The following is a 7,280-nucleotide window of genomic DNA, read 5'->3' on the forward strand; positions in this document are numbered from 1 at the left end:
GGCTGCACATTAACCATGCAAAACGGCGCGGCTGGGCAAAGTTCTATTCAAACAGTACAATCCGTCTCCGCGCGGCCAGCCAGTGGCTTTGTTTCCAGTTTCATAGATTATTCCGGGACGTCAAGAGTTAGAGTATCACCGCTCCGAAAGAACCCCTGAGTCGGTTCACTCCCTTCCGGGCTCCGGTTCCGAGCCAACTATTGTGTTAGGGAGACCGAGAGAGGAACCCAGCCGACCTCCATCCGCGACCGGCAGCCACCTGCACACCTTTCCCCTAGCTAGAGTTCCAGGGGGAGGGAAGAGGGACGCCGCAGCCCGCGGGAAGGGAGCCGCCGGCAGCCTGTTCCCACCCGCGCAGACCTGGGGTCCCCACAGCATTTCCTGCGCGCCCCGGCAGGAGCGAGAGGCGCCTCCCCGGCCGCGGCCCCGGCCTGCCTTCCCCGGCCCGCCTTCCCCGGCCCCGGCCCGCCTTCCCCGGCCAGGCCGCACGCCGAGGCCCGAGGCCTAAGGGACGCCGGTCGCCGCCGAGGCCGGGGCGGCCTATTGTTCCCCCGCGCCGCCCGCTCACCGCGCTGGTCCGAGCAGCAGCTCCTCTCAGCTCCGAGTCCCCGCGGCCGTCGCCACCGCCGCGGCAGCCACCGCCACGGCCGCCAGCGCCGCCACCGTCGCCTCGGACTCCGTCCCGGGCCTGCGGGCCGCGGCCGCCGCCGCCAGCGCCAGCGCCGCCTCCGGCCTCCCACCTGCTGCTGCCGAGGCCGCTCCTGCAGCAGGGGCCATCTTGTTGCTCGGCCTCCTCTTCCTCCTCCTCCTCCTCCTCCTCCTCAGCGTCCTCGGCCGGCCCGTCGCTCGTCGTCCTCGTCCCCCTTCCTCTTCCTCAGACGCCGGCCCGCCCCGGAGCCTGGGGCGGGGATGAGGAGGCCGACGCCCCTCCTCCCGCGGGGCGGGGCGGCCCGGAAAGCTCTGAGTCACCGCGGGCCACCAACGCCCGGGCGGGCGGCCCCGAGCGCGGACGCGGGGAGCGAGGGCGCGGGGCGCCGGGGGACGAGGGCAGCGAGGGCGCGGGGCGCCGGGGGACGAGGGCAGCGAGGGCGCGGGGCGCCGGGGGACGAGGGCAGCGAGGGCGCGGGGCGCCGGGGGGCACGAGCGGGCGCAGCGAGGGGCGCCGGGGACGCGGGGCGGGCGCGGGCGCGGGGACGAGGGCAGCGAGGGCGCGGGGCGCCGGGGGACGCGGGGAGCGAGGGCGCGGGGCGCGGGGAGCGAGGGCGCGGGGCGCCGGGGGACGCGGGGCGTCGGGGGACGCGGGGAGCGAGGGCCGCTGCCTCCCAGGCTCGCACTTGACTCTGCCCTTCAGGCTGCCTCGCTCTTTTTTCTGTGTCCCCCTCTACTCCGCCGCCCCGACCTAGTTTTTCTTCTTTTCTTTGAATCCAGCTGCTCGAGCTCATCAGCCTTGTCCCTGTCGCCCCGAAAGAGTTGAGCTCCGCGGCGGCGGGGAAGACGCCCCTCTCCCAGCGCCCCCCAAACGTGGCTGAGTACTCACTGCCCCGAAGGTCTCCTCAAGGCCCGAGTGAAGAATCGGAACCGTGGGGGTTTGGGGGGTGGTGGGCGAGCAGTCCTGAGGAGCTCCTGGATCTAGAAGCTGCCCCTGTGACTCTGTGTGACTTGTCATTTCTAGCACAGGACGATGGTGTGGCTCCGGGGACTAGGGGACCCCTTCAAGGCCGTGCAGTGTGTGGTATTACTCCTGCTTTTGAGAAGAGTCACAAGCGAAATTCCTTAAATGTCGTGCGGTGTAAAGTCACCCCAAACAAAGCAGAGAGCCAGTTTAATTCTGCCTGTACTTCAGGTCTTGGTCCTGGGCGTACACCAACTGCCAAAAACCTACAAGGTTGAGAACAGCTCCTGCCTTGAACTTGGTCCAGTGAATCTCACAGTGCTTTCATAGTACGTGTACAAGAGAAATGGGCAGCCCCTTGGGGGTTGATAACGCCCCCCAAGCCCCCGCAGCTGATGTCAGTTTCTCCTGGAAGATCTTTCTATCGCTTGGCGTCTCCTGCTTTTGAAATGAGCTCAATCTATAGCCTTTTGTTCAATCTTGAAATAGGCCTGTTTTGGGATTTCGCTTTCAGTGAGCCCAGTAACCCAGCCAAAGGGGGTGGGGGGGTGGGGATATTAAATGGCAAATTCCAGAGAGCGTTAACAAGTTAGACTTTACCACAATGTGTTATAATCGCTTACTGTTGTGAATGTCTCACAATGCCTAATGTTGCAAGTTAAACTTTGCCATAGGCGTGTGTGCTTAGGAGAAAGCCTGGTGTGTTTGTAAGGGTTCAGACATCCTTGCAAGTCTTTAACACCTGGAAACATGCACCCTGCAGAGAAGCAGGGAGCCACGGCGCCCTACCAAGAGGAAACCTCCAGCTTTCACCGGGAGGTGCTTACCCAAGGCTTGACAGCCTCTTTGCTGCTCAACCAACCAGGCCTGTCTCCCTCAAGAAGAAGAGATTTATCTGTCCCTCCTGGCCGGCTCCTCCTCCTCCTCCCTTCTCCCTGCCAGGGAACCTTCCACAACAGAAGGCTTCAGCGTCTGTTGCTAGGCAGACATGCCAACTTCCCTGTTTAGGTAAAGCAAGCAATGCAGTTCCCATCAGAAGCAACTAAGATAACGTAATCTTTTTTCCTTGGTTCTTAAAAGCTCTCTGAAGATCCCTTATAAAATATTATTTTTAAGTTAAATTTAACAAGATCTCAATTAAACCATAAAATTGAAAAAGAACTTTCCAAAAATCCTTTTAATGATATAAACAGAAGCCTTTGACAGGAGAGGGAAAAGAGGAGGTTTGGAAAAACAAAAAGTGTTTACAGAAATAAACTAAGTCATTTTTCCGTTTTTTGAATTCTCCAGTTAAAGTATCAGTATGAGACACAGAAGATAATTGTCTCTTGACACTGAGTCTGTTTAGAAGAAAGAGAATATGGTTATTCAGCAAATGGAAAAGAAGCTATTCTGGGTTTCATTCCCAAATTAGCAACGATTTAAAGTTTTTAGCTATTGAATTAAACTCTTCTCCTGATTTTGCTGCGTAAGATTTTTTTTTACTATTACCAGAGTATTGAGATCTGTTGTGGGTTAATACAAATAAGATAAAATGAAGACACTATGTCAAAATTTAAGCCATACATTGTTACACCTCAAACCTCTTGAAATTATATAATAAATTAATTTAGTCAAGTCAAATTTGTTTTAGTGCACTATAAAACAAAGTGTTTAAGAACTAGCTTGGCTCCCTTCCTGGTGAGTACACCGAGAGCGGAAATCTGGAGAACAGGGCAGGCCCAGGGCCCCACCCACCGCCAACACTGCACAGTGGGTGGGATTGGGGAGGGGGTGACCTTGGGGTCTGTGACTTAAAACTTCCAGCAGCCTGTTGCCAGCTGGCAGGTTCCAGGTCGGGTCCGTCTTCATGCTCGGAGCCCTAATTGGCTGCCCGATGGTGAGCGCTGAGGTCTTAGGGGTGCGGTATTGCTTCCTAGGTACCTCCACATTCAGCCCACTGTGCTTCTGGGTCGCAAATTAATCCTGAAGACTCCAACGAGGGAGTAACTTTTCCTTTGAAGGTAAGCAAGGGTACTGAGACCTGGTAGTTTGGAGAGGGACCAGATGTTCTTCATGGGTCAGACTGATAAACCAGCCTCCTTTGAGTCCAATGTAGAACTTGTTATCACCGAACAATGCTGACCACCGCACACAAATCCATACAAAAGCTAAGGCTGGGGGCTTGTTTGCAGGACCAGATCCTAGTACCTGACAGAATGATAGATCAGGAGACAGGTCACATTAGGCAGGGTCATGAGGTTAACCAGCACACGAGAGAACCATTTCCGAGTGTAGATTCTGTAGGGGATGTGTGGGCCAAACTCTGTGGAAATACTAGTCCCACTGGTTAGTTCAAGAGTTGGGGTGGTGATGGACTACGCTAGTTGTTACCAAGGAGCCTGCCATCACTCACGGGTAAAGCACCCGATAATAGTCTGGACTGATCAAGGCAGCAGCACCCGAATGTGCATCCTAAATAGGGTTTGGGGTGGGACAGGCTGCAATGTTCACCAGCTCATACAAGGCTAAATGGAAGGCCAGACTATGCTGGATGCTGGCCTAACACCGCTGTGGCATGTGTGAGAACTGGGTCTGGGAGTGGGTCAAGTGGAGGAACTTGGGAAATTCCCCTGGCGGGTCACAACTCACACTGATGATCAACATGGTCCAGGCCTGGGGGTTGGACAAGCTGGGCAAAGTAGCTCCAATGGCTGACTAATGTGTGGGTCGGAAGTGGAACGGAGTGGACCGGACAGGACTGAGCAAACTTCAACTCACAAGCAAAATTAGAAATCAGGATGGAGCACAAGTCATGCCAAGCTAGGCTCTTGCACCTGCATCTCTACAAGAGCCAGGAACGCTAAGCCACAGTGTCTCAGTTAATGGCCAAGACAGGTGAGGGGCTGAGCCAAGCTGAGTCAGCAACCACTGGCATGTGTGCAATCTATGGCTGGAAACAGGCTCGGTTGGGGAGCTAAGGGGACACCCTACCTGGGTTGGGGTTCCCACTGAGGAGCATGGGGGCCAGAGTGGGGGCTGCGTTCTGGTCTGGATATGGCTGCAGTCTCCACTGGCACAAGTGTGGAAGGAGGCTGGGTGCCCCTAACTGGGCTAGACTCCAACACCATCTGGTGCTCTGCAGAACCTGGGTAGATGTGGGACGGACTAGGCTAGGTCTCTGCCCCTACTGAGCCATGTGTGAGTAGTGTCTAGGTATGGACAAGCCTTGGCTGGGCTGAAACATCCAACAGTAAGAACCAGAATAGGTTGAAGGCCAGCAAGGAAAAGCCACTGTTCCTGCTAGGACAGGAGGTGAACTGAGTAGGGCTGGTTCATGAATCCACCGGTATGAGCGAAATCTGGCATTGGGAGAGGTTCTGATGGGGGAGCCTGGATAACTCCTCTGGCAGAACACAGTCCTGCAGGTGAGTGCAAGAAGCACGATAAGGAACAGCCTAGATCAGGCCATGGAAAGTTACCCACTGGCATACATTTGGCACAGGTCAGGGGAAGACCAGGCTGAACCAGTTCACTTCACCCACTGGGGAATCTGAGCACCAGAACAGATTGGGTCAAGCCAGGTATGGTTGCAACACATTATCAGTGTACATGCTGGGTACATGCTGGGATGGGCTCGACTGTAACCCTCACCAGCTGGAACTGGGGGTGGGCCGGGCCAGACTACAGCAACCACTAGGAAATGCCAAGGTGAGGTGGGCTATGCCAGAATGGGCCGCAGCACTAGTAGGAATCAGAGAAGGAAAGGGCAAAGTTGGTAGGGGGAAAGTGGGGGGTTTCCTGCTGGACAACCACTCCCACTGGAGAGCATGAGTTGGGATGGGGGCAGAACAAACTGGGCAGGGCTACAACACCTGTGGACCTCATATGAGTCAGATCAGGAAAAAGCCAGGCTGGGCTGACTGTTCTGACTGGTGCAAGCAAAAATTAGAGTGGGTGAGGGTTGGTTGGGCTTTGCTGCAGCATCAGCTGGCAGGGGCTGGCACTGGGAGCTATTCTGTCAAGTTAAACTACAGAACCACCTAGAAAAATGCATGATCTGGGAGTGGGAATGGCATAGAAGAGAAATAGTGGGCACCTCCCTCGTGGGTTACCACTCCCATGGGAGGGCACAAAAACCAGGACTGGGGCAGGGGTGACTAGACAGAAAGGCACTCATCAGCAAATGTGTGTGGGCTGGATAGTGGAGCTGGTTGGGTTGAACTAGGCTTCAATGCCCATTGACATGTACGAGAGCTGCATGGGATGTGGGACAGACTGAACAGTCTGCTGCACATACTGGCAAGCACGAGAACTGGGGCAGGGGGTGGATCTGGTGGGGGTTATTGTGGGTCGCTCCGACTCAGCTGCAGCTCCCACTGGTTTGTGTGAGGGCCGAGTGTGTGCTGGGTAGAATCAGGTTGGTCTGCAACACCAGTGGAAGACAGGGCTGGACACAGAACTGACCCAGCAATTGCAACCACCAGCATGTGCATAAGCTGATTGGGGCAACGGAATGTGTTATGCCCTGTACTGGCAAGTACATACACAAGAATCTGGTCTGGGATCACCTCAGACACAGTTTCTTTGGGGATCTCTGCAATTGAACTGCCAGACTCAGGACCCCAACCATGAAGACAAGTGCAGGTTCCATGGTTTGCCATGGAGTGCTAATGCCAGAGCCAGGCCTCCTCAGAGGCTCAGATGGAGCAGTGGACAGCATGATCAGGTACATGTGGAGGATATGGCAGTCTATCAGAACCTGCTCAGGATACCTAGCACCACAACAGAGGACAGAACAAATCAATCAACTACCCCAGCCATATATTGGCAGTGAAAAACTGGGCAAATGGAGACTCTAAGGTGGACTATGTCAATCAGTGGATTCTGCAGCAACTTCATCGTGCTTGGAATGGTGAGGTTGGCAGCAATTCTGAACTGTTGGACTATCAAAACCACTTGAGCAGGATCCTTGGAGCATGCCCCACATCAGGGACCTGGGATGGATGGGAGACTGGGTGTGGCTTCTCCCTTTATCTCCCCTTTTACCCCAGATAGAGAAAAGAAGAGAACATGGAAATAATAGTTTTACCCCCTTTCCTGTAGCCCCTTGATTCTTTGTGCTCTAATTAACCATGTAAAGATTGTCAAAAAATAAAAGAAAAAAGAAAAAAAATAGTTTGAGGGTTTGGCGTGGTAGCCTAGCAGCTAAGTCCTTACATTGCTTGTGCCAGGATCCCATGGGGTTTGTATCTGGGGAGCCACACTTCCTAGCCAGCTCCCTGCCTGTGGCCTGGGGAAGCAGTCGAGGATAGCCCAAAGTCTTGGATCCCTGCACCCGGTGGGAGACCCAGAAGAGGCTCCTGGCTCCTGGCTTCAGACTGGTTCAGTTCCTGCTGTTGTGGCCACTTGGAGAGTGAACCAGGAAGCAGAAGATTTTTTTTTTTGTCTCCCCTTCTCTCTGTAAAATCTGCCTTTCAATAAAAATAAATCTTAGAAAAAATTTAGTTTGAACTAAGATAATGTAAGAATGTTTTGCTTATGAGAGCATCTTAAGTGTTTATAGTGATTTCATTAAGTACTGTTATTTTGTAGCTCCAAGATTTTTTTAAAGATTTATTTATTTTTTGTTACAAAGTCAGATATACAGAGAGGAGAAAGGATAGAGAGGAAGATCTTCTGTCCAATG

At 54.2% G+C, this 7,280-nt stretch overlaps 1 protein-coding gene across 6 annotated transcripts in view; it reads right to left on the minus strand.

Moving 5' to 3' along the window:
* Positions 1-805, minus strand: part of RC3H1 (ring finger and CCCH-type domains 1) — a 64,174-nt gene extending 63,369 nt beyond the window's left edge. For 3 of the 6 annotated variants that reach the window (XM_040984285.1, XM_040984284.1, XM_040984283.1), the window contains exon 1: positions 569-705. The gene's annotated coding sequence lies outside the window, so the exon portion shown is untranslated. Of the gene's footprint in view, positions 1-568 lie in introns of all 6 variants that reach the window. The other 3 variants (XM_040984289.1, XM_040984288.1, XM_040984286.1) reach the window with 2 other exon arrangements.
* Positions 806-7,280: the final 6,475 nt, after the last annotated feature.

The sequence above is a fragment of the Ochotona curzoniae genome, unplaced genomic scaffold, assembly GCF_017591425.1.
Source record: "Ochotona curzoniae isolate NIBS_2020 unplaced genomic scaffold, NIBS_Ocur_1.0 contig_4105, whole genome shotgun sequence".
NCBI classification, from domain to species: Eukaryota; Metazoa; Chordata; class Mammalia; order Lagomorpha; family Ochotonidae; genus Ochotona; species Ochotona curzoniae.